Source organism: Mesocricetus auratus, unplaced genomic scaffold, assembly GCF_017639785.1.
Source record: "Mesocricetus auratus isolate SY011 unplaced genomic scaffold, BCM_Maur_2.0 Super-Scaffold_100009, whole genome shotgun sequence".
Classification (NCBI taxonomy): Eukaryota; Metazoa; Chordata; class Mammalia; order Rodentia; family Cricetidae; genus Mesocricetus; species Mesocricetus auratus.
Window position 1 is genome coordinate 84,957,137 of NW_024429193.1, and position 24,287 is coordinate 84,981,423.

At 45.2% G+C, this 24,287-nt stretch overlaps 1 protein-coding gene across 1 annotated transcript in view; it reads right to left on the reverse strand.

The window, feature by feature from the left end:
• Ppm1l (protein phosphatase, Mg2+/Mn2+ dependent 1L) overlaps window positions 1–24,287 on the reverse strand; it is a 276,634-nt gene that overhangs the window by 88,690 nt on the left and 163,657 nt on the right. The gene's annotated exons all lie outside the window — the stretch shown is intronic.

Genomic DNA, 24,287 nt, shown 5'->3' on the forward strand with positions numbered 1-24,287 from the left:
TACAGAGAGAACTCAGAGCACTGCAGATCCAACCTCCAGACATACATGTGCTTGTCATGGCTCAAACATCACGACTGGTCTCCACCCACCAATGCTCAGAAGAACTCTTGTGGAGTAGAAAGGGACATCTTCTAGGACTGATGATGACGTATTGGGATATATAAAAAGAGGGATCTAGGCTGGCGACGTAACACAGTGGTGGAGTGCTTGCTCTCTAGGTTTTAGGACCAATCCCCACAATAAGTGACTAACCAAACAAAAACGTAAAAGCTTACTTAGAAAATAAAGAGATCAGAGAAATAAGACAACCCTTTGCTACTTAACTGCTGTAACCTTTTTTGTTGTTGCTTTGCTTTTTGAGACAAGATTTCTCTGTATAACAGCCCTAGCTGTCCTGGAACTCGCTCGGTAGACCAGGCTTGGCCTTGAACTCACAGAGATCCACCTGCCTCTGCCTCCGGAGTGCTGGGATTAAAGGTGAGTGCCACTACCATCTGGCATTGTTGCAACCTTTATATGCGCTATTATTATTGTCAATTTGTTTCTTTTGTCTGTTTGCTTCTGTATCTGCTGCCTAATGCATTCCCCACTATAACATCTTGAATTATATGCAGAGAGTCTCAACAAGCTAGGGACACCCCACCTGGGGACCGGAAGGAAGACATTCTTTGAAGAAGGTCTTCTGGAAGATTCTGATGGGTTCTCTTGGTAGAATGGGTGATTGAACACTCTTTCTCCCTCCCGGCTGAGAATCAGTATGGTGGTTAAACCTTACTTTATGGAGACATTAATGGCACAGTGATTTGTATGAATCAGAGGAAGTCTGTAATTGCTAATTGTCTCTCTGTAGAGTGTCAAGTCCAACATCTCCTTATATTTCACTCCTGTTTCGTGCACAGTGTCTCAAGCTAGTAATCCAATAAATGAAGGTCAAAATTAGGATGTGTTCGGTAGTTCACACCTAAAAATTCATTACAAGGTCATCCAGTCTATAGCAATGAGTTCAAGGTCAGTCCAGGGTATATGAAACTGACTCAAAGCCAAACATATATACCAAAAAAAAAAAAATATCTGTAGCCACTAAGGAATTTCAAGGATCCTGCTAGTGATGATCAATCTGGTTTGGGCCAAGAATAAAGCAGAGACCTGTCTACAGACTTTATGTCTAAGTCCTGTACAACTACTAATTGTGAAATATTTTAAGGTATGAGCTAAAAATAAATGAAAATTCTTCATGCTCATGGACCAAAAGAATATTATTATTAGCCAAACTGATCCACAGATTCAACACAATGCCTGCCCACAGTGATCTATTTATTCAGTGGAGCCCTTACCCCAAAGTACCAAAGACATTTCTCACAGCCATAAAAAAAATCCTGAATTTCATATGAAACACAATTTTAAATATATAACATTAAGAAGTTGATTTCTGCATTGTTGGAGCCTGAGGGGTCAAGAACACCACAAGAAAACTCACAGACTCAACTAACCTAGGCTCATAGGGGCTCCCAGGGACTGAACTGACAACCAGGGAGCCTACATGGGAGTGACCTAGGCCCCCTGCATATATATTACAGTTGTATAGCTTGGTCCTCTAATGGGATTCCTAACAGTGGGAACATGCGCTGTCTCTGACTCTTTTACCAGCTTTTGGGACCCTACTCCTCATTCTAGGTCTCCTTTCTCAGCCTTAATCCATGGGGAGGTGCTTAGTCTTACTGCAACTTGATATCCATGTTTTGTTGATACCATGGGAGACCTGCCCTTTCCTGAACAGAAACAGGAGTGGATTGGGGGTAGGAAAAAAAGGGGTATGAGGGAGAGGGACTGGGAGAGGAAACTGCAGTCAGGGTGAAAAATAAAATAAAGAAAAAAGGAAAAACAAGTTGGTTTTCTAGAGCTAGAGTGCAGGGTGGCTATCAGGGGCTGGGGAGTGGAGGCTGGAGTGGGAGATCCGGTTTTTAAAGAGTATCTTTTCATTAGACTGGAGGACTAAGTCTCAATAGTTTAATAAAAAGGGGTAACCATAACCAGTAGCGACACATTACACTCTGAAAAGTACAGAGCATGGCTACTGTGTGTGACATGACCATCTACAGAAAGATAACCATGTGAGGTCATTTGGTTCATCTGCTTTGTTTTGAGACAGGGTCTTCCTCTGTAGCTCTGGCTGGCCTGGAACTTGTGCAGACAAGGTCGGCCCTAAACTCATGGCGCTCTCCCTGCCTCTGCCTCCCAAGCCCTGGACCAAAGGTGTGTGCCGCCACTCCCAGTTGGTAATGCGATTTCGTTAGTTAGGCTGAAGCATTCCATAGTGAATATAATGTCTGTCAATTGAAAGGAAAAGCAAAGTATGTGTACTTTAAAATATAAGCACACACCTATATATGTCTCCTGTGAATCAACTGAAGGTCAGGGAGCTTCTTCATTTACAGAATACAATGGTTTACATTCTTTAGAAAATGCAAAACAGGTGCTATGTATTGGCCAGGAGGAAATCATGAAGAGCTGACGTGCTGAAAAGCAAAGCTGCTGAGCACCAGATAAGGCACGCCCCCTTCCGGGTAAGGCACGCCCCCTTCCGGGCAAGGCACGCCCCTTCCAGGTAAGGCACGCCCCCTCCCGGGTAAGGCACGCCCCTTCCAGGTAAGGCACGCCCCCTCCCGGGTAAGGCACGCCCCTTCCAGGTAAGGCACGCCCATGTACACGTAAGTGTGAGGAGGCACGGAGATGCTCTCCCACTGCAGAAGGCGCCATTACTGTGGATTTCAGGAATGTGCTCACGGTTTTACCGCTGTCGTTTAAAATGCATTTCCTTGTAACCTTCATAGCTTTCCTCTTAAATGTCACTGCAACTTACTGTGGAAGGAAACTCGCTGACAACGGAAAACTGGCTTCCCAGAAGGCACACAGCAAAGTGGTGGGCAAGCTATGTTTGGACGAGAATCACTAACGATAGCGTCCAACTCTTATTTCCAGTTGAATTCCCTAAACCTGATGCTGCTGCGGTTACAGCTTCAAAATATCACCAAACAGAGCTCACTTTCTCTGCCAGCCAGCAAGGGCAGAACAAATAAAATTATTCCATAAAATGTAAACGGACTCAGCAGTGCATTAGCATAACGCATTGAATTCTAGTTTAATAACAAGTTTCTCCTGACATTAGAAACAGCACCCTGACACTGCGGAATAACTATATTTAAACACACTACCCTGCTAGTCTGTGCAACGCCTGTCTCTAACAATTGTGTTTGTTGGAATATTTATGAGACACAGGCAAGGGCTCTATAATTTATCATATTTTAAAATATTGATCTATTCTTTATTACTGAAAGCACAGCACATTATTTCTTCCCAGTTGTGCCTCCTGATAGCGTTTAAAAGGAAATTTACTTTCCTAATTACAATCATTCTGCAGGTCTCAAACGAGTTTCTGCAGCTCGTGATATCAGGGTTACACTTTGGCATTTCAATTCTGTAACAACACACAAAGCTCTTTGCTAAAGATTTGTAAGAGGAACAGAAGGAGACAACTCTCGGCAAATATTAGATTCTGGTACGATATTTCAAGAGCCCGTTTTACACCGAGTGACACTTTAAATGAATTCAAATGGCAGCTAACCCTTATGTTCAAGCAGGAGCTTATGTTCAAGACGTATTTTTAAATGAGAGAGGAATGATCTCATAAATAAAAGAAAATTCAAAGAATAGTTCAAATTCAAAAATTTTACTGACATCCTAAAAATAAATGGGAAAATTAAAATTTGGAATTACTTATCTATTCTTTATTTCACTTTAGACTTCTTTATTTTATGTGGATGGGTGTTTGGCCTGCCTGTATGTGTGTGTGCTCGGAGCCTGAGGAGGCCAGAAGGAAGCTAGATGCCCTGGACCCGGAGCTACAAATGGTTGTGAGCCACCACGTGGGTGCTGAGAACAGAGCCTGGGTCCTCTACAAGAGCAGTCAGCACTTTTCACCCCTGAGCCATCTCTCTAGTGCCCACTTACGTATTCTTTAATCAATGACAGATGCTCTTAGAAGTCCAAGTCCTGGCCGGGCGGTGGTGGCGCACGCCTTTAATCCCAGCACTCGGGAGGCAGAGGCAGGCGGATCTCTGTGAGTTCGAGGCCGGGCTGGACCGATAGCCTCCAAAACAATACAGAGAAACCCTGTCTCGTAAAAACAAAAACAAAACAAAACAAAACAAAACAAAAAAAGAAGTCCAAGTCCTGACTTGCCTGTTAGGACTTTAACCACGTCAGAGACAATAAAATAATTAGTATCACCAGTTTCTCTCATTCATGCAGAACGTTCCCGAGCAACCCCTGCCTTCATCATTCTTTCTTCAAAAACACCGAGTGAAAGCAGACAGTCATTGGTTTGGTGAAGTCCTTCCCGCCCTTCCGTTTGGCGCAATGCTCCACATTGTTAATCCTGCCCAACCTAACTTCTGTGAGCTCTTCTCAAGGTACCCAGCAGCTTTCCAACTACTTGGACAGGTTAGGACACTCAGCCACTGAGGATGGTGGAAATCAGGTTGGGATCTTACGCATCACCATGTTCTAGCAACCTCAGGTTCAGAAGTTGTACACAAAAGCTTAATGCCTTGACCATGGGCACGTAATGGATACGTTGGGGAAAACTCTTTGCCAGCTCACACTCCATTGCCCACAGACTTTCTGCTCACAGTTTTACATACAGAATAAGAGTCCCATCTCTCACTGGGAACTAGAACTATAGTCGGTCTCCAATTATTGTTAATACCTTTGGTTTAGAAAAGTAACAGTTCAACGCAAAATCACACCCTGTCCAAGCTGCAGATTAAGTACTTCAAAGAAAGCTACTTATGATACTTTATTCCATGCCCTCCTCTCCATAACCATTTGGTCTCTATTTATTAATTTCCTTATTTGATCCCAAGCTTGGTTTTGCTAGGGAACCCTTCTGTAGAGTCAGAATGTGTCTCAGAACTGCACATCTCAGCCATGGCTGTCTTTGGAGTACCTCCTAGGAATTCAGGCTTCTGCTGATCTAACCTGCCGAGTATGTTGTCAGACTTATTCTGGGTGGTGGTGGTGAAGTCCCCATGCAGGAAGTGGAAAAACAGTCATAGATTCCTTCCAACAGGACCTGAGCAGGTGGTGGCTTCCAGAACTGGAGCAAAGGGACCTAAAACCTCAGGGCATCTCAGGAATGCCACACTTCCTCACAGAACCCACATGTGCTGTGCCACCCGGGCCACCTGGAGGCCGAGAGACAACAGAGGACTAGAGCAGAGCTTCTAAGAGGAACCCAGTGAATGGAAAAAATAACAGAAAGAAGGCAGAATGACTAAGGATCTAAATTCTGGGAACCCAGCAGGTAGAACACTGATACTATTCATTGGGCGAAAATCTATTCCATATTACAGTGGTGTGTTCTTTAAGAAGTAATTGATACAGATTAAAGATCTGTGGGTGTAAAGTGCATTTTCTGGTAGAAGGAATTCGTTCACCTTACAGAGGAAGGCACATTGCAATGGACACTACTGAAACAACAAACTCTTCCTGAGAGGAGACTGCAATTTTGATGTGTGTGCCAACTGCATATGAAATATTGGAAGAAAAAACAAACACTCATAAAGCAATATAAACATGCAGGGAAACCGAGATACATTAATAAACTGATTTAGTGCCCGAGTCATGTTCATTGTTGAGCAGCCTCTAGGGAGAGGTGCTGAGGTGGGAGAGGGAACGTGAAAAAAGTAGTCAGAAATTAGTCTGCTGGACTCTCAAGGTGCTTGAGGTAGGCGCACTTCACAGAGGGCAGAGAGGCAGTCGGGACGGTCGTGAGTGGGCAGTCAGAGAGGACGTGAAGGTCAGAGAGGACGTGTGGGGTAGGAGCACTTCACGGAGGGCAGAGAGGCAGTCGGGACGGTCGTGAGTGGGAGGTCAGAGAGGACGTGAAGGTCAGAGAGGACGTGTGGGGTAGGAGCACTTCACGGAGGGCAGAGAGGCAGTCGGGACGGTCGTGAGTGGGAGGTCAGAGAGGACGTGAAGGTCATGTACAGGGCACTATACACACCTCGGGGGACAGGAAGACCAGCCTTCCACACTGGCTGGAGCCTAACTCAACAGTGCTAACGGACAGACAATGAACAAATGGATACAAATCTGAAGATTCATCACACATTGTAACCAGCTGTCATTGTTTTCTAGGAATTTAAAGAAAATTAACACCCAGAGATGAGTGAAAAGACCTGAGTGTGAGCATGCTTACTGAAGTTCACGTGTTCATCACTGGTGAAAGCAGAACGAGGGCACTGGGGGAGGGGAGGAAAAAGCTGGAGGAAGGAGGACGGAGGAGGAGGACCAAAAGACATTTTTGTTTAGAAATGACATAGTGAGAACAATACTTTTTGCAGTAATTTTTTAAAAAATTAATCTTAAAATTACTTAAATAGGGGGTGGTGGGGGGTGTGGGAGGAGGGGAGGGAGAGGGAACTGGGATTGACATGGGAAGCAAGCTATTTAAAATTAAAGTAATAAAAAAAGTTTTAAAAATTACTTAAATATAAGTTTAATAAAATCATCAAAAATGTACTTTGAAAACTGTGTGTGTGTATGTGAGTGTGTGTGCATGCATGCATGTGTGTGCGTGGTGTGTGTGGTGTGTGTGTGAGAGAGAGACAGAGAGACAGACAGAGAGAGACAGAGAGAGACAGAGAGAGAGACAGAGAGAGACAGAGAGAGAGACAGAGAGAGAGACAGAGAGAGAGAGAGACAGAGAGAGAGACAGACAGAGACAGAGAGAGACAGAGAGAGAGACAGAGAGAGACAGAGACAGAGACAGAGACAGAGAGAGAAAGAGATCTAGCATGCCTTGGTCCTGAGCAGGAATGGCAAGGAGGCAGCAGGGAATGAAGAAAGGACAGACACACGTACACAGAAAAGCTGGCCATTCTGATGGAGCCGCACCTACTATACCATCAGGAACTCAGCTTGTTTATTAGTACAGTGTGTGTGTGGGGGGGTTGGCTCAGTAGGCGATCTCTCTGTGGGTGAGCAGGCTCAGGCTCAAATATCCAGGAGGAAGCAAGTTCATACGTACACTGGTCAATTATTCATGCTTGGACCAGAGGAAGGCTTTGCTTTTCCTAGGAGAGAAAGCCTTTGCCAATGTCCTGTGGGTTGGCAACGACTCAGAACTTCACTTGCTAGGGACGTCTCTCCCACCTTACACACGCCTGCTAGTCTGTGTGAGCAGAAGAGGGTCCCAGATCCCTGGCCACGAATTAGAGGTAGCTGTGATTCCCCATTCGCAAGACATTCTCCAGTGAGTGAGACCTGTGTTTAAACCACTAAGTATTCTTTTCCCTGGAATTTACAAAGATCAAGTAGCGTCTATTCTCATCCTTTGGACTTAAACAAAACTAAACAGGCTTCAGATATTTTTAACTGAAGTATGAAAATACATGCCATCTGTCGGGTCCAAAGGAAACTCCATTTCTCCAAATTCCAAAAGGCAGTCTAGATATCCAGAAATGGGCTCAACCCGGACGATAGGAGGGTTTCTGACAGCAAGATAAAAACCAGCATTCCGTAGGAACTTGTGAAGCTGCCAGTTCCCCTCTGCCACAAGGAGTCACCATGACCGGATGAAGGGACAGGGGCTGTCTGCGGTGCCTATTAGCACAGCAAGGCTCATGCTGGCCTGGAGGCTCCTTCAGAACCACAAGCACCTGTTACACACCTCTAGATCCACGCTGTCCTCCTAGACCTGTCACCTCCTCCCCCAACGCCCTCCAACACACTGGCTTCTCCCACAGCTACTCATTCTCCTTGAACCCCGCTGGTTTCTATATGGCGGCTCTCCCCTTGTCACCCTGCCCCCGTCTGTCTGTCTGTCTGTCTGTCTGTCTGTCCGTCCGTCCGTCTCTGTCCCCTTTCCCATCTCAATTTCTTTGTGCGCCCCCCAGCACTCTGCCCCTGCTTCTCTCGTGGCTAGGTCCAGTCTGCTAGCCATGTTCAGCGCACTTCTCTCTGCTAGGAACCCTTCTAAACGCATCTGTGTGTCCTCTCTGTAACATCTACAATAACAACTTCCTCTTAACCACGAGGACACTGTCTTGTCATCAGTGTAGACATCTACCACTAGAATTTTAAAGAAGAGGAAACCCTCAACAGAATGCGACAAATAGTCGATAGCAGTCTTTTCCGTTTACATTTAGGTTGCACAGACTCAAACACACAGCACCGCAGCTTCTGTTATGTGCTGTGAATAGACATAAAACTTAGCGCTGGCTCAAAAAGAGAATGTTGCAGTAAGCTTTAGCTGTTACCGTGACACAGCCTAGAGCCACCTGAGAGACTTGCCCCATGACACGGCGCTGTAGGAATACATGGGAGGGGTAGTCCGGATTGTGGGTGGCAGGACTCCCGGGCAGGTGGTTCTGCCTGCACAACAAAGCTATGGAGGGGCTGCAGAGACGGGACCAGGCTTCAATTCCAAGCACCTAAATGGCTGTTCGTACTGTTTCCAGTCCCAGGGGGTCCCATGACTTCTTCTGGCTTCTGCCAGCACTACACACACGGTACACAGACAAGCATGCACACAAAACACGATAAGAGAAAGGGAAATACAATGAATAAAAAGCTATGTAAGCCTAACCCTGAGTGAGCCAGGAAGCAGCTCTCTCCTATGGCTTCTGCTTCCAGTTCCTGCTTTAGCTGCTGCCTGGCTTCCCTTAGTGATGGCCACAGGCCCTAAGGGGAGTTAAGGCCCTCTGCTAAGGTGCTTCAGGTCAGAGTGCGCTTGTCACACTCACAGAAAGGGAGCCGGAACAGACTTAAGCACATTAAACACTGCTCTCACACACGTTAGATCTGGCCCTCAGGCCTCAGGTCAATGAGACTCAGGGACCGAGTTCCGCATAAGAAAAACTAGGAGAAATCGATCCTGAACATGTTGAACTGGAAAAGGGCTGGGCTTGGGGAAATGACAACTCGGAGATGGTAGCACAGGATAGAGCAGAGAGTGACACGGAAACCCTTTAAATTCTGTGCCAAAACAAGGTAGGAAACAGAAAGGGAGGCTGCATCTAACGCCATTCCAGCTACAGACCTGGCTGGGGGCTCTGAGGAAATACAAGACAGACAGACAGACAGACAGACAGAGAGAGAAAAGCAGAGGTTGGGTGGACTGGACTCCCTGAGAAAGCACAGCACCCCCAGAAGTTTGGCATATGATATGCAGTAGAACAGGGAGTCGTGTTGTTGCTTACAGTTGAACAAGGAGGCAGGGTTAGCACCCACGTACAGATAAACAAGGAGCCAGGGCTAGCTGACCTTGGCAGGAGTCGCTTCTGTCGGGGAGAAGTCTTCGGGCCCGACATAGGCGGAGGAGCTAGGCTGGGGAGTCAGCAATGGGAAACACCCACTGCACACCATCAACCTGTGCACTCAGTCCCCGGGAGGAGGCTTTACAAGCTCCCTCTGAGCCTCCTCCATTTCCCACGGATCTGATGCTTTGGGGCGTTCACGTGTCTGGTTCACATCATTAGCACACGTCCATGCGGGATTTCTTTCACTCCCTGCAGAGGAGCAAGGCAAGGTCTCCCTGCCCTTGAAGAGTGGGAAGTGTATGTGTGTGCCGATTTGGCTGCGGCTGGCACACAGCCCACACATTAATTCTCTGAGGTCCACACCGGAATCCATCTTTCTTATGGTAACATATCATTAACTTCTGACAGGTGTTCTTTGGCTCCAGGCACTTTAAACAAAGTCAGAGAGAATGCCCTTGCCCATCAGGACAAGGACAGAAAGCAAGAGTGAATTCTCTTTCCTCTCTGCCAAGACTGTCATTTTTGCCATTTTTCCTCTTTGCTACTTCTAACCTGGAGAGGTTATTTAAGGAAAGAATATTTGAAAGGCCATGTTGTCCTCCTATCCTCATAATTCTACCTCAAGAAAACTGGGTACCTTCAAGAGACGGTACCCGGGTGTTCAGAGGGCGGTTGTGGTGGAGGGATCCCAGCATGTGGAGGGCTGGAAATGACGTACCATACTTAATGTGGAGTTTGAATTTAAGCATTAAAGTGACGACCACCATGTTACACATCACTTGGGGTAATCCCCTCGAGAAGCAAACTTTTAAGAACTTTATCAGTCCGCTAACTCACATTTCCTATGAGGTCAGGTTCATGTGGTAGAGCATGGAGCATGCCAGGGCATGTGTATATATAGCTCTAATCCCACACACTAGCTTCCTAGCTCCAGATGGCAGTTCTTATCTGTAGAGATTACACCACCCCACCTTCCAGATTTCTGCTCTCTAATATTCTAGGATATCATCAGCCAACGAATCACACACACACTGGCCAGCCATGAGCTAGCTCCTCTTGTTATTTTGATCAAAGCCTACATTTAAATGCTCAGGCTTATTTGTAAAACCTGTTTACAGAAAGTTGAGGTCATTTCTCTGCTACCAAGGTTCTGAAGAAGGAGTTCTTGCTCCTCAGTTACCACACATACTCCAGGGAAAGGCCACAGGACTTTGATGACCCTTCCCTTAATTTTGCTTTGGGAGCATGCACTTTTAAACTGTAAGAGACACAGCAGAACAGCAACCCTACCAACCCAGCACTCAGCAACCTATTGAGCAACAGAGCAGCACTCCTCCAAACTTGTGGGGCTAAATTTTTTGTGACGAGCAAGGCCCTATCTTTTCAGCAGTCATATAGAAGTCATAAAGAAGAAATTGATTCACATTTTACACATTTGAGATCTATAGAAGAAAAATCCAAAGTAATATTATTTATAAGGAAAAAGGCTTCATATTTCAAAAATTATGTGGTTTATTTCTTATTAAATTCCCGTCCATTTCTGAATCTTGAGCTATAAAGCTTAGGAAAATGTTAACTTCCATAAGTGCTATTCAAATGTATTCTAGAAAGTTCCACTCATAATTCTTACTGAAAATGCCCTTGGGGATTGAGAACGCCAATGGGATTGTTACAAATGAATTACAAAATACTCATGAGTTATTAATCAAAGCAATAGCATTCCAAGGCTATGGCAGCAGTGCAGCCCCTGGAGGTCTTAGTCAGAACACACATAAAGTATTCTTGGCTTGCAACAGCTATTTATACAGGAACAATTCCAGGGACTCCTGCTGGGTCTCACTTGGCTGCTATCCATAGCTTCCTCCAGGAAGCAGGAGTGGACCGGGTGTCAGGGAAGCTCCAGATGGGCTGGGCTAATGTCCTCACACTGATGTGGCTGTAAGACGTGTTTTCAAGACCAGTATTAATTAGGTTTGGAGTTCTTGTATGTGGGATGGAGTAGGAAGGGCTGTCCGGGAAGCCGGTGACGATTTCATTTAGTGTCTCATAACTAATTCAAACAGAATCCCCACCCCCATTCATCTTCCTTTCTAGGTTTCTCTGATGCCTGGAATTCTGTCCTTACTGCTTCGGTTTTCTCTACTGCTAAACTCTCCTCTATCAACAATCAAATATTTTTCTAATTCTTCAGGGAGTTGTTCCAGGGGGTAAAGGCACTTGCTGCAAGTCTCATGACCCAAGTGATACCCATGGGACCGACAGCATCAGAGAACTGACTTCTGCAAACTGTCCACCATGAACGCTGCCCTCCCAAGAAGTCAATAAATGAAACAAAAACAACAGATTTGTTTTTCAAATCCAGTATTTTAGGGAGCAGCTGTGAGTTCGTTTTCAGCATGGGCGAGGGGGCGAGCATCTTTTTACCTACAGGAAGGTAGGCTGTGTAGCAGGACAATGCACTAGGAAAGTCCCAGGAACAGGATGTAAAGGGAGCTTGAAGATCAAGAAAGAAACGTTATAACATACGCTGAAGGTTGAGCGGCTCTGTCCCACCTCTCGTCCTGGCCCCCACCGGAGCCTCACGCCTGGGTGACGATGCACTCAGAGACCTCTGCAGTGAAACCTTCAAGCTTCTCCTGGACAGCAAGGAGCCACGTCTTGGGTTGCAAGAGCAGGGTCCTGACATTGGTCACTGTTCCCTCACCTCGATGATCACAGTGCCTTCCTCTGCCTGAACTTCTAGTGCAGCATCAGTGGCTTCGCGATGTCCGTGTCAGCCTCTCTCACCTGTCTGGGGTTCCCTGACCGCCCTGGTCAGCATGACAGAAGCATGTGGAAGGGTAATTCACAGCCAGACTGAATATACTGTGAGTGGTAATTCAAGGTGGCGCCTGGGAAGATCTGAAAAGAAGAGACCACAGTGTAGCTTCCCTTCCCAGATGCTATTTGATGGCCCTGAGCTCTGAGTTGGAAAGTACTGTAGGAACTGCTGGTTTGCACAGCCCATCGGAGCTCATATGGAGAATGTGTCCAAATAGCTTAAAATTAGTTTTATATAATGTTGAACCTTGTTTAGAAGCTTTGTGAACAGTACATTTCTTCCCAGAGCGTGCGCACTGTTTAGGGACCCAGGTAGCAAGGTCACCAAAGGGGTCACAGGAAAGTTTTAGCAGATGCACATACAGGCCTTGGTTTTCTTTACAGATTAGGTGGTTGGCCTTGGTCAGCCTCTTGGTGGGGTGGTGCTCCAACTGTCAGTCTACTGGGGCAGGGAGCGGTGGCTTCCTTAAAATCAGTCATGGGTTTTGCTCCATACTTGCTTCAAATTTGCCTTAACTTGGGCTACATTTTGAGAGGTTTATACAAAGGTGTAGCTCCTGACCCCACCTGCTGAGGTTGAAATTGATATCTAGAAGGGGTTTCTACTAAGCTTTGTTAGAAGTTGATGTGAACTAGAATGGGTATACCAAGCTTTGTAACAAGTTGATGAACTCCAGCATGGGTAATATAAGCTTTGTAACAAGTTGATGCACTCTACCACGGGTAATCCAAACTTTGTAAGAAGTTGATACAATTGATGCACTTTAGCATGAATCTCTACCAAGCTTTCTATCAAATTATGACAGACTCAGGGTTCTACCAGACCCTTCACAACAATATTTGTCTGCATCTCCCAGGATTCCGGCTGGTTTATTTTGTTAATCTATATTCATTAAATTATATGTATTCACTTATTTGTGTATGTGTGAGCAAGTGTGCGGCGTGCCCAGGGGACAACTTCCAAGCATTCTTTCTCTCCTTTCACCATGTGGGCTACAGAGCTCAAATGCAGGTCATCAGGCTTTGTCTGATTATGGCTTTGCCAAGGCTGCCTTAGCCCACTGGGCCATCCTACCAGCCCATGATATGTTTAATTCGTATAAAACCCCTGACTGTAAGCATTGTCATTGCTGCAGGGACTCACTGCCACAGGTTCCTTTGTTCTGTCATTTAAAATTGCCAGTCTGCTGATCCTCAGAAAGCCTGAGCCTTCCCCCTTGGAAGCAAACTAACCTAGAAGATTCCAGGCAGCCCAGAAATGCCTTCCCAGCAGCGCGAGGGCAGTCAAGCGATCCTCAGAAAGCTGTGTGATGTTAACAGGTTACAAAACGACCTCTAGCAAAGCACCTTGACTGCACCCTTGCATGAGGAAGCCCTCCTGACGTCCACCAGGGTCAGCCAGAGCATTACAGCAGGGTGCAGGGAAAGGGAACAGAAGCTGGGTTCACCAGCAGTGATGTGAAACCTTACACACGGGAAAAGGATACCTTATTTTAGCAAAATGAAAAGAAAAAGGATGCCTGATGGCACGGGGAAGCTGGGCTTCATCAGGGAACGCACCTGCTTATGGAAATGCAAATCAACACACCTTTAGCCCTGGGTAGGCAAATCGTCTGTAGACCTTAGAAAGAAAAGATGCCAGTGTCAACTCCAAGAGAAGACAGCCGGATGGGCCTGCGCACAGTCAAGAGCTAGGACAGCATCCTTGCAGTTCTGGTCTTACTGTGTGTGCCAGACAACATCGTGCTAGATGTTGGGGACAGAGGCGGGGGAGGGCACCACGCCTCCTCCCAGAGTGCCTGTGGGCTAGCGGGGAGACAAGGAACCACACGCTAACTCAAGTAAGGGCATTCTTTCCTTACAAACAACCAAGGAACCTAACAGCCTGGCTTCCTGAGACAGCAAGGATTTGCCAAGATCTAAATGTTGTTAGGTTCACAGGCAAAGGGGGTGTGAGCGGTAAGAGACAGCGAAGGCAGGGGCGACAGCCTACTACATCAACATGGAGAGCAGCCTTTGGGCCCATAGGAGGACAAGCAGGGGTAGGGTAGGGATGGCTGCAGTCAGTACGTGCTGCACTCCCCAAATAAAACCAGCAACTTTCCACTTGTTAGGAGAAAAAACAGTTCCTGACCTGTCACTAACACGGCTCTGTTGTAAGGAATCTGAATTTAAAACAAACGTAGACCCAGTAAGCCCCGCCTTCCCCTATTCCACAAGTGTCTTCATTGTGTCTTCATCTGCTCACTGCTACTCTTCTGCAGTCTTAGCCTCCTTTCGTGCTTCTCTGGCAAGCTGGAATTTACACCACTGACCATTTTGCCACAACACACAAAATCATGACACATTTGTTAAAGCAATTAAAAAAAAAGTCAGAAACATTGTTTTCTGGAAGAAACTGAGCTAAAAAAATTAACTGGTATGGGTCAACAAATTTGAAATACTCAGTTTTTAAATTTCTCATTTGAGGCCGGGTGGTGATAGCACACGCCTTTAATCCCAGCACTTGGGAGGCAGAGGCAGGTGGATCTCAGTGAGTTTGAGACCAGCCTGGTCTACAGAGTGAGTTCCAAGACAGCCTCCAAAGCCACAGAGAAACCTGTCTTGAAAAACCCAAAATAAATAAATAAATAAACTTCTCATTTGAAATGACAGTAGAATCGGGCTAAAATGAACTTTTCTCCATTAAGAAATGTGTGGGCACTACCCCAGTAGGGTAAGAAAGTGAGAGCCCAGAGGTCCCATGGGCTCCTCCCAAGCCCACACCTCATGCCCTTACTTCATCATCCTCTCATGCAGGTCCTACTTTGGCTTAGCATTTCCCAAGAGGCTAGCCACCTATCTGCCTGCCTGAGAGAACTGGAAGAACCAGAAGCAAATTCATTCACCTTTGCGGGCAGGCCAGCTGTGCTCTCAACAGCCAGTCCAGCCTACTGAGGGTAGGCGGTGTCAGAGACTGTGCTCCGTGCTGGCCATCAACTACCTCACTTAACCCTCGCCACACCCCTGCACGCCACGCTCAGCCACGCCCCACTGGTGCGTCCTCACACACTCTAGCAACCCTTTTCTCTTCAGCAAAACCTAATATCGAAGCTAGGGGTAAAGCGGACACGGAACACACATGTGTGTCAAGGTTCCTTCTATTTCTCAGAGATGAACCAGAAACAGACTCTGAGTTTCTTGGCATTCAATACAAAGAAATAAAAGCTGCCATCTGCATAAATCACAGTATCATTAAAATAAATTATAGGGAGGATGCAAACAATGCCCACAGCAGACATTATTTATCAACCAAAGAACATGACGTGTGAAACAATCAACAAACGACTTCGTTCCCAACAAATTGTACACCGGCATCGAAGAAGGCAGGGTACTGAACAGCTATCCATGGGCCAACCTGAGAACTCTGAAATTTTTCCTTCAAGTATAGGAAGCAAAATTTTATGCGTACACATAACATTTAAAAATACAGTATTTTAAGGTTTTCTTCTGTTAAAAAGAACATCAAGTTTGGACGTGTGTGGAAGTCCTATGACATTTTTCATATGATGTCTATAAATGGTAGCTCGCCAGCAAAATACCCATTGTACACAAGGCATCAGGCAAAGAAGACTTCTGGATTAGTAAATCACTTATGACGAAAATGAACTTTCACTGAAGGAAAACATATATGCCCTCAGTTTAAGAAACCGAGCCTCTCCTTGATACTGTAAGGCTGTCAGAGATACACTTAGGAAGGGCAGTGGCGTGCATAGCTCCTGGAGAAATTTGGTCTGCATATCATTCTGACCTCTCCATGAGAAGCTAGGCGCTCCATCTGTGGGAAATCTGGCTTTGAAAGGCTATTCTGTGCACATTATCTACCCTCAAGAGTTGGTGACAGTTTAACATTTTTTTTTAATTCAAGCATATAGACTGTGGTTGCTATTTTAAAAATTTACATCCTGTTTTTGTTTGTTTGTTTAGGCTTTTGTTGTTTATCGGATAAGGTTTCACTATATAGCCTTGGCTGGCCTGGTATTCGCTATGTAGACCAGGCTGGCCTCAAACTCATAGAGATTCTCCTAACTCTGCCTCTTAAATACTAGGATTAAAGATATTGCATCACCATGCCCAGCTCCTGGTTCATTTTTAAATGATCCAGATGTGTAAAAACTTACCTCTCAGATAAATGAAACATAAAATGTAAAGAAACACGAAATTTGAATGTAGGAACACATTTACCAAAACTAAGAATACCCCTTCAGTTTTACATACTTAAGAAAATCTACCCAAATGGCTTGAATAAAACTGTCACTCTGTTCTAATGGACATGAATGGGTTGTGAACATAAGGAATTTCTATAAAATCTAACTGGGATTTGTATGCTTTCTTTTCCAACCTAAATATTCATTACTTAGAACAAGACTACTACTGTGCCTTTCCTAGTCCTCTACAGTTTCCAAAAATGTCAGACATTCCGTAGATGATCAATAAATGTTTTCCGAATGAATGGATCAAAACTCAGTGTGACAGACGCATGAGAAAAAAATCAATATTCAGAATTTCAATCAGTTCACCTTAAATCACATAAACTAGTAAACAATGAGGAATATTTAGTAAGATATATATATTACTGGGCAGATTATTGCTTTTAAACATTGCCCATGATTGGCGAACTCCCTAATATATTAAGAAACCATGCACAAAAGTGAAATTATCCTAAAGTTTTGCCTTAGAAAGCTTCTGAAATATGCCAAGACACAGGAAAAACTTCCACATTGGTGAGCAGTAAAAACCTCCCACATGGTTTGAGTTCGGCATGTGTCCTGAGTTACCCTTTTATCCACCAGATGGCACTGGAGAATCAAGCAAAGGTCTAACCCTGACTCCCCTAGATGGCAACTGAAAGCCTGTGATGGTGACCCTTTGGTTGACAAAACTAACAACTGCCAGCATCTTCAACTATGACAAGCAGGGGATGGCTGCCCTGGTTATAAAGCAAGCCTTGTAATTTGTTCACATTTCCATTTAGTATGTACTGGATGTTTACCATGTTTGAAGGATTATACTAAACACAGGGAGCTAAAGAGCTCCTGCCTTCAAAGAACTTGCAATCTAAGGAAGCAGATGACCTGTAAACAGATGCATAATTAGTTATCTAACTGAGATGCTTGAGAAATGCTTGCCTAGTGTGATATGTGAGTCAAATCCTGAGGAATGAAAGGGGTTTGCTAAGCAGAACAAATGACTAGTGCTGTGGTCTAGGAATGAATGAGGTGTCCCCCAAATGGCTTGGCTCTCAGCTGACGGGTAATCACCGAGACGTGAGGGCCATGGGGCCCTGAGAGCTGCCGACAGTTGTGGCTGACAGAAGCTAAATGTCACAACTGGGTAGCACCCAAGGCAGAGTTCACACAGGCACAGGGCTACACTGAGGTTCTAGGAAGGGGTGACGGACCAAAGCGAGCTGGATGGAGAAGTGTTTGGAGGGAGAAAAGGTGAGGGAAACAACACGAGGAACTAACAGCAGGCTAGAACCAGGTTCTATGCAGAACACTGGGCTAACCACTTACATATCCTCCCTTCTCCCTTCCTTCTGTGAGTCCTAAAAACACATAGTATTTTCCATACCCGCTTCTCAGAGCCTGGCAGGCTGTGTCCTTTAGTTCCTATCATGCAAATGCTCAAACAACAAGTCTCTCCCAACCATCCAACCACTTTTAAAAATCTTACAGGGATTTGGCGTGCTGTCAATGGGCATCATTCTGTTCCAAAATAAGCCCTGGAGTCCTGAACGGGACTAGGGAGCATGGGTTCTAAGACGCATTGCAACTGTCCTGTTCTGTGGCTGGACACACTTGAGCGTAACACTCAGGCTGGAGGCCCTTGTTCCTTCCCATTCGACAGTGGATGCGCTGCTGCGAAGAGTGGGTTCAGACTTTCAAAATGCCCTCCTGACTAAGTCCTGTTGTGTGCAATTCCTTCTCCTCTATCTCCTCTACCATCTATTCAGGGTTGGAGGAGCTGGAAGTGATGTGGGGCAGGCTACAGTCTGTAAAACCTACACTACCTGGAGATTCAGTATCCAGCCGGGGGACTGACAAAGTGTATAAGAAGAATAATGTCTTTCAGGCCCTGGTGCGACTGCTTCGCTTGGGTCATGCTAAGTGATAATCTCTCAAAGTTCAAGTTACACGGTATGAGCCTGACAAACAGGAGGCACACTGATTACCCAAAGGCTAAAAATAGTTCTATGTATCTCTAAACAGCAGTTTCTCCAAAGCTTATACATTAACTGCAGTGAATTAGCAGACATCATTTGGCATTAGTGAATTAACAGAGCCAGTGAAAAAGTCACATGGCTTCAAATTCCTGCTGTCACATTAGTGACAATGAACTAACCCGCCGATTAAGTAACAGAGATGCTCTCTGAGCCTTAACCGGGCAGAAGAAATGACAGCCAGTATGACTGATTCGTAACATCACAGACTGTCGTGGCAAGAAGCAGTCATGGCAGAGAAGAGAGCCAGTGGCTTCGTTTATGGAAGACCTATCAAAATCTCCACACCCTTAATATTTTAGGGCAAGCACTTGAGGCCAGTCTTAAAAAAAAAAAGATTCAAAGAAACCATACATCTGAATTTTGTACAGTTATGGTCTAAACATTAAAATAGCCTTAGAAAGTGCTCGGAAGCTGGAGTATTATAGCTCCTACTGTGTGGAAACAATGCCCATTGGTGACACTTCGGCACAGCAAACACTTGGGAAGGAGAGTTTTTAAATGGTGGAAAGTGCAGAAAAGGTGTGACCAAGCTAGACACGGTGCTCCTGCTGCAGCAGAGAAGGCCCTTGGGGGGGGGGGGGGTGTCTGCATTCACTGTTTATCCAGACAGCACGTTGTCAGTGACAGCTACTTAATCGGAAAGAATTTTAAAGTGAGTTGACATTATTTACTAGCTCCCAAGAAACAGTTTATTGCAACTCATTGTGGTGATATATTATTTATGACTTATTAAATCTTGCCTAAGGACTCAGAAAGCAAAGTCAGCCTCAAGCTATAGAGATCCGGCAATGGTGACACACATCTTTAATGCCAGGATTCAGGATTAAGAGGCAGGCAGATCTCTGTGAGTTCAAGGCTACACAAGATCGATCCAGTCCTAAAGAGAAACAGCTCACACAAAGACGATCTCAGCACCTGGATCACACCCTTTAATCCAGCACTAGAGGGTTATAAAGACAGGAGCAGGGTCTTCAGTAGTCAGATGAGACGTTCATTCTCCAGCCACATTGAGGATAGGAAGACACTCAAGTCCCAGGATTCTCAGCCACGCTGAGGAGAGGTTACAGTCTGAGATTTAATGGAGGCAGGATCGCCTTCAGTCTGATTCAGTCTGAGGTAGAGTGAGAGTTAGTGCTCTGCTTTTCTGATCTTCAGCCTGAATCACTTATTATTGTGTTACAACTTATTTTAAAACTGTAGTTCTCTTTTAATTCCATGAGATTGTATAAATAACTTCTCAGAGACTTCATTAGTTTAAACAAAAACATGCTGGCTACTATTAGAGGTGAAAAAAATAGAAAATTTTAACAAAGATGATAAAAACATTCCTAAGTACTAACAATTCTGTACATTGACTCTAGGTCAAGCACTAAATCAAGACCCATGTGTGTGGGTCCTCTAAAATCTGGAGAGACTGTGTGTGTGTCTTCTAAAGTCTGGAGAGACTGTGTGTGCATGTCTTCTAAAAGCAGGAGAGACTGTGTGTGTGTGTCTTCTAAAGTCTGGAGAGACTGTGTGTGTGTCTTCTAAAAGCAGGAGAGACTGTGTGTGTGTGTCTTCTAAAGTCTGGAGAGACTGTGTGTGTGTCTTCTAAAAGCAGGAGAGACTGTGTGTGCATGTCTTCTAAAGTCTGGAGAGACTGTGTGTGCATGTCTTCTAAAGTCTGGAGAGACTGTGTGTGTGTGTCTTCTAAAGTCTGGAGAGACTGTGTGTGCATCTTCTAAAGTCTGGAGAGACTGTGTGTGCATCTTCTAAAGTCTGAAGAGACTGTGTGTGCATGTCTTCTAAAGTCTGGAGAGACTGTGTGTGTGTGTCTTCTAAAGTCTGGAGAGACTGTGTGTGCATGTCTTCTAAAGTCTGGAGAGACTGTGTGTGTACATGTCTTCTAAAGTCTGGAGAGACTGTGTGTGCATCTTCTAAAGTCTGGAGAGACTGTGTGTGTGTCTTCTAAAGTCTGGAGAGACTGTGTGTGTGTCTTCTAAAGTCTGGAGAGACTGTGTGTGCATGTCTTCTAAAGTCTGGAGAGACTGTGTGTGTGTGTCTTCTAAAGTCTGGAGAGACTGTGTGTGTGTCTTCTAAAATCTGGAGAGACTGTGTGTGCATGTCTTCTAAAGTCTGGAGAGACTGTGTGTGTGTGTCTTCTAAAAGCAGGAGAGACTGTGTGTGTGTGTCTTCTAAAGTCTGGAGAGACTGTGTGTGCATGTCTTCTAAAGTCTGGAGAGACTGTGTGTGCATGTCTTCTAAAGTCTGGAGAGACTGTGTGTGTGTGTCTTCTAAAATCTGGAGAGACTGTGTGTGTGTGTCTTCTAAAGTCTGGAGAGACTGTGTGTGCATGTCTTCTAAAGTCTGGAGAGACTGTGTGTGCATGTCTTCTAAAATCTGGAGAGACTGTGTGTGCATGTCTTCTAAAGTCTGGAGAGACTGTGTGTGCATGTCTTCTAAAGTCTGGAGAGACTGTGTGTGCATGTCTTCTAAAAGCAGGAGAGACTGTGTGTGCATGTCTTCTAAAGTCTGGAGAGACTGTGTGTGCATGTCTTCTAAAGTCTGGAGAGACTGTGTGTGTGTGTCTTCTAAAATCTGGAGAGACTGTGTGTGTGTGTCTTCTAAAGTCTGGAGAGACTGTGTGTGCATGTCTTCTAAAAGCAGGAGAGACTGTGTGTGCATGTCTTCTAAAGTCTGGAGAGACTGTGTGTGCATGTCTTCTAAAGTCTGGAGAGACTGTGTATGCATCTTCTAAAGTCTGGAGAGACTGTGTGTGTGTGTCTTCTAAAAGCAGGAGAGACTGTGTGTGCATGTCTTCTAAAAGCAGGAGAGACTGTGTGTGCATGTCTTCTAAAGTCTGGAGAGACTGTGTGTGTGTCTTCTAAAGTCTGGAGAGACTGTGTGTGTGCATGTCTTCTAAAGTCTGGAGAGACTGTGTGTGTGTGTCTTCTAAAGTCTGGAGAGACTGTGTGTGCATGTCTTCTAAAGTCTGGAGAGACTGTGTGTGCATGTCTTCTAAAATCTGGAGAGACTGTGTGTGTGTGTCTTCTAAAGTCTGGAGAGACTGTGTGTGCATGTCTTCTAAAATCTGGAGAGACTGTGTGTGCATGTCTTCTAAAGTCTGGAGAGACTGTGTGTGCATCTTCTAAAGTCTGGAGAGACTGTGTGTGCATGTCTTCTAAAATCTGGAGAGACTGTGTGTGCATGTCTTCTAAAATCTGGAGAGACTGTGTGTGCATGTCTTCTAAAGTCTGGAGAGACTGTGTGTGTGTGTCTTCTAAAATCTGGAGAGACTGTGTGTGCATGTCTTCTAAAGTCTGGAGAGACTGTGTGTGTGTCTTCTAAAGTCTGGAGAGACTGTGTGTGCATGTCTTCTAAAATCTGGAGAGACTGTGTGTGTGTGTCTTCTAAAATCTGGAGAGACTGTGTGTGTGTGTCTTCTAAAGTCTGGAGAGACTGTGTGTGCATGTCTTCTAAAAGCAGGAGAGACTGTGTGTGCATGTCTTCTAAAGTCTGGAGAGACTGTGTGTGCATCTTCTAAAAGCAGCAGAGGAAAGATAAAGGGTGCAGTTCAAGGGATAGAGTGCTTGCTTCGTGTACACAAGTCCCTAGAGCCAGAACCAAACACGTATGTACACACACACACACACACACATACATACACACACGCACACACACACACATACACACACACAGACACACACACATAGATACACACACACATACACACACACACGCACACACACACAGACACACACACACACGCACAGACACACACACACACACATACACACACACACAGACACACACACACACAGACACACACACACACACAGAGAGAGAGAGAGAGAGAGAGAGAGAGAGAGAGAGAGAGAGAGAGAGAGAGAGAGAGAGTGAGACAGACAGACAGACAGACAGACAGAGTTAAATTGGAAGGGAAAGCCCACTTGGCCAGCACAAAATATACTAGATTTATTCATTAAGCACAGTTCATTGTATCAAACATTGCACAGTTAGTAATACATACAGGGCAGGTGCCACCTATTTAAAATGATAAAAAATGTAAGAGGGAAATTAAAATAATAACATAAAAGTGACAAATGAATTGAATTCTCCCAAAAAGAGAAACATAATATCATCTATCTTGTTATTTATTAAGTCCATTTGGGAAATGTTAACCTAATTATTTCTAATGCTTCATATTTTGTGTTTTGTTATTATAACACCATTAACTAACTGGCACGGTTATTCAAGCCCACATCCATTATGTTAAATGATTTTGTGGATGCTGAAGCCATATTTTAGAACACACCCATGGGAATGCTGAACATCTGAAAAATTATATCCACTTAGCTATTTGGAGACACTGCCTAACTTTTTCACATGTCATTAGCTGATACCCAAGGTTTAATGAGATTTGAAACATTAAAATAATGCCAAAAGTTCGATTAGAAATTCTTCCCGATGACCTACACAAATGGTTAGCTGTAATATAGGCGGGGAAACTTTGTGTGGGGGGCAAACATGGAAAAACACTTAAATGACTCACTTCAAAGCCACAGATTTGACTCAGATGAGACTTCTCTTGGCCAAGTCTCTTACAAGTTTGTTCTGCAGGGCCTGCCAGTGTGGGACCCAGGCTGGAGAGCACCGGTGGTCAGGGACACAAGAGCTGGCTCTCCCAGCTTTGTCAGACTGTCAAACATTTCCCTGACTTTTTCACAGCACAAGGTGCAAGGCCCACGGGAAAGGGAAACTCAGTGTTTGGAGCAGACTCATCACGTGGCCCAGTGGTGTTGTTAGCAGTGGAGCAGTCAGCAGTTAGATACCAAGCAGTTAATGGCCTGGCTGACTCAAGCTGGGACTTGGCGCACTTCAGGCTCCATCCGGAGGCTCACTCTCTTCTCAGGCTTCTGAGGTTCTCAGCTTTGTGCCCCAAGACACATCAGCCGTCAAAACTAGGGAGCTGATGCATGCAACCTCTGCTTTCTCTGGGCTATCTCAGGGTTACCTACGCATGGGCTGCCTTCGCTTTTCTACCATCTCTGCAGCAAGGCAGCATTCCTGCCCCACCAACTGATGGATCCCTACTCTTTTTTTTCTTTTTGGTTTTTACAAGACAGGGTTTCTTTGTATTGTTTTTGAGGCTGTCGGTCCAGCCCAGCCTCGAACTTACAGAGATCCGCCTGCCTCTGCCTCCCGAGTGCTGGGATTAAAGGCGTGTGCCACCACCGCCTGGCGGATCCCTACTCTTAAACTACACTAAACCAAACAAGAGGAAGCAGGCAAGAACACCCTCACAGACAGACACACACACACACACACACTCACACCCCAGTCTCTCTCAGGTTCTACTCTCCTGAATACTCTTGCTGTTGCAGAAGATGAAAGTAGAGTGGAGAGTCTCCATCCTGCAGAAAGAGATGAGACAATTGCCAATATGAAGTTCACAGGGAACATCAAAAGGAATTGTACAGTCCCTGCAGACCTGCAGACTTTCTGTTCTTGTGGCTTTGATGGAAAAGGACTCTGTCAATTCTCTTACTCGCTTTGAGAAGTAAGAGCTGAGAGTGAGTGTCTCTTCGAGGCTTCCCCCAGTCACTTAGAGAGTGAGATCAACCTTGTAAAAAGGAGGCTCTACAAGCCTCGGTGTGCTCCTAGTGGCCTTGCCTTACTCTCATGGCTTGAGGGTGCGGAGATTTTTGAAACCAGATAACTCCATTAGGATTCTGTCCCTGTCTGCATGCATTCATACGGCATCTTCACCACTGAAAGGGAGAATGCAGGAGACATCTTAATGACATGGAACATTACAGTACACTGAAAGGGGGAGCACAGACCCTGCCATGCAGAACAACCTCAAATGGCGCTTTTCAGGGCAGAGGAATTACACCATG